The 2,765-nt window shown below is 37.0% G+C and overlaps 1 non-coding gene across 1 annotated transcript; it reads left to right on the forward strand.

Moving 5' to 3' along the window:
- The first annotated feature begins 358 nt into the window (after positions 1-358).
- Positions 359-465, forward strand: LOC145044461 (small nucleolar RNA R71). Its single transcript, XR_013681411.1, has one exon. It is a non-coding gene; the product is annotated as a small nucleolar RNA R71 (small nucleolar RNA).
- The last annotated feature ends 2,300 nt before the right edge of the window (positions 466-2,765 follow it).

Genomic DNA, 2,765 nt, shown 5'->3' on the forward strand with positions numbered 1-2,765 from the left:
TTGTGCCTTCTTGTTGCCATTCTCATCCAAATCACAATCTCTAGTGAGGTGAGGTCCATTGCAGTTTTCACAACCCACCCGAATAGCATGGATAGTTTGATCCATTTTGTCCATCCTTCTATCCATGGTTTTTAACATGGCCATGACCGCGGATAAATCTTCAGTGGCAGCATACGCGGCTCCCCTCGTGACATCATTCCTAGGGTTGTGGTATTCTCTAGAGTGTTTAGAGAATTCTTCAATCAATTCTTTAATCACCGGGGGTGGCTTCTTTGTAAGTGGGCCTTGCGAGTCTAGCAATTGTCGGGTTGTGACATTGACTCCATCATAGAAGATGGAAACTTCTTGCTGGCTGTTTAGATCATGGTGTGGGCAGTTTCTTAGCAGACCTTTGTACCTCTCCCATGCTTCATATAAAGACTCTCCAGCTTGTTGTCCAAAGTTTGCAATGGCCTTCTTCAGTTTGGCTATCTTGGATGGCGGGCAAAAGTGATCAATAAATTCTTCCTTCATTCTGGCCCAAGTAGTGACTGATACGGGGGGAAGTGACTTGAGCCAGTCTTGGGCAGCACCCTTGAAGGTTACCGGAAGCATACGAAGTAGTTGAGTTTCGCGAGTTACATTTGGAATATTGAAGTAATCAGCAACATCATTTACTTCATCCAAATGTTTGTAGGCATCTTCATGATCTTTCCCATAGAAAGGTATTTCCTTGAGTGAAGCTAGGATATGACCTTTTAGCTCGAAGGTAGCAGTCGCGGGGATTGCGGGTTGCACAAGTCCCGGACCATGGTCGTCGCGCATCCTCTTCTTCCATTCTCCCATGGGGATTTCATCAATGTTAGCCATAGTGAACGCTAACTCTTCCTCCGACTCGGTTTCTTGCTCGTACGTTGCCTCCTCTTCTTCCTCGGTCTCATATCCAATATCTTCTTGAATTGGCTCCTCAATTATGAAAGAAGTGCTAGAAGCTCCTGATTTACTGCTCTTCTTTTTCCCAAAAACATTCTTCAAGTTGGACAATGGTGATTTCTTTGGTGTGCTTGAACTCTCCACATCCTTCCCTTTGTTTCTTTTCAATGCGGATTTGGGGTCTTCAAACGGGGTTACCAGTGGTGTGTTTGCTCCTCTGGTCATGAAAGTCCTGAAATCAATTAAATAAAAAGCGTAAAAAGAACAAAAAGATTGTAAAAATAAAGAAAATCTACTGCTGAGTAAACTGCTACTCGCTGAGTAGGTGCGATTGCACTCGGCGAGTATCAGCGATATTTCAAAAAAAAATTCTAAGTTTTAAATTAACTAAAACAGATACTAAAACCTAATTACTAATTACTAAATTGCAATAAATGAACTTTATGCAAGTAAACTCACACAAAGGATTGAAAAAATTAGGAATTAGCTTAATTATTTAGAACCGTTCCCCGGCAACGGCGCCAAAAACTTGATGTGTGTTAATTCAACTAGTTTTATCCCTACTTTTTATTAATAATTTGAGCACACAAAGGCAGTGAACCTGTCTTTAAGTGGTATAGATTGATAAGTGAGGTATCGAACTCAGGGAACGGAAAATTAAACTAATAGCTAATTTTAATTAAAACAAATAATAAAATTAAAGGGTTTTCTCTAGTTTTGCAAGACTAGAAACTTAGACAAACTAATTTAACTAATTAACTAAAGCAACAACTATTCACCAAATTTGATAAAGATGTTTCCATTTAGGTTCTACCAATTCACTCCTATGGTTATTTAAGTTTAAGATAGATTAATTGCTATTGGTTACCAATTATAATAGTTAGGTTCATATTCATTACTCCTAACCCTTAGACAATTAACTAATTTAAGCGTTGATCAAGTGTTTAAACTAATTAATTCCCTAGATTCATTCTTTGGATTAAATAAGATTTGTAATGGTCAATCAAGTTATTAATTCAATTAACCTCTTGTTGATGGTTTCTCAAACAAGCTCACACATTAATCTTCCTATTTTCTTATTAATCCTAGTTTCATAATCATTACTTCTAAGCATATGGTTTAGCATTCACATAAACATATGAGGTTAACAATTAAGTGATGTTCATGCAACCTAATTGCCTTCCAATTAACAGAAAATAGTAGTGATTAATATATAAGGTTCTTTAACAAACTTAATTTAATAAATCACCAATAGACAATTAAGCAATAATCAATAATCAAACCATAGGAGTTCTTTGGTATTCCCCAAACAGAAACAAAAACGAATTTAGCTCATAATTGTAGTAGAAACAAACATAGAAACAAAGTTTACTAAAGCAAACATGTTTAATTCCTAAGTCTAAGTGGTAGAATTAACCTAATTGCTTGAATTCTTCCAAATAGTGAAGCCTAGGGTTCTTCAACGCCTTCTGAATGTCTTAGTCGCAGCCAATCCTTCAAAATTCGCCAAAGGTTTTTTTTCTGAGATAAGGATTCGTCTTATATAAATATCCCAAAACAGGGTGTACTCGGCGAGTAGCAGAATCAACTCGCCGAGTAGATCCATATTTATCCGTCTTGAAGCAGCAGTCGTATTTATCTTCTGGAATATCCTCGTGTACTCGCCGAGTAGGGTCGATCTACTCGCCGAGTATATCCCCTTCTTTCACTCTTTGATCTTCAATAGCTTCCCTTTTCTCCTTTTTGCTTCCAAGCATATCTTTTAGACTGAAAACACAATTCACAACATTTTAAGTACCTTTTGTCCACATTATTCACATAATTACTTAAAAATAACTAAGAATATATGCTAA

This window comes from Lactuca saligna, chromosome 4 (genome assembly GCF_052625555.1).
Source record: "Lactuca saligna cultivar CGN05327 chromosome 4, ASM5262555v1, whole genome shotgun sequence".
Classification (NCBI taxonomy): domain Eukaryota; kingdom Viridiplantae; phylum Streptophyta; class Magnoliopsida; order Asterales; family Asteraceae; genus Lactuca; species Lactuca saligna.